Consider the following 444-nt stretch of genomic DNA (forward strand, 5'->3'; position numbering starts at 1 on the left):
TCTCTTTTTTAGACTCTTTTTGTATCACAAACAGTACTGTATTTGTAAATCTGGTATGTCATAAATGTATAGATGTAGCAGTACTGTCTATCTGTATGTCATATATGTCATATATGTTATGATGAATTGAACATGGGGGACCCTGATGTAAACAAGACGAAAGTTTTTCTCTGGACTGCATCCCCTTAACAATTGTGTGTGTTGAGCCGTACTGTATTGTACCCATTCTGCTGCAATCTGTTAATACAATTTTCAATCAATCAATCAATTCAAAAGTCCCCTTACGTCAACGCTCTAATCAACATTAATTCAAACAACATTCAGAACTTTGTACTTTCACTCCACTACACGTTTGTAGATCAAGTGAAAACGTTGCGGCTGATAAAACCGTATTGCACATTGCATTGTACACACTGCAAAAAAATTGCACATTGCTCATTGCAC

Source organism: Notolepis coatsorum (assembly GCF_963971535.1).
Source record: "Notolepis coatsorum genome assembly, contig: SUPER_8_unloc_1, whole genome shotgun sequence".
Classification (NCBI taxonomy): Eukaryota; Metazoa; Chordata; class Actinopteri; order Aulopiformes; family Paralepididae; genus Notolepis; species Notolepis coatsorum.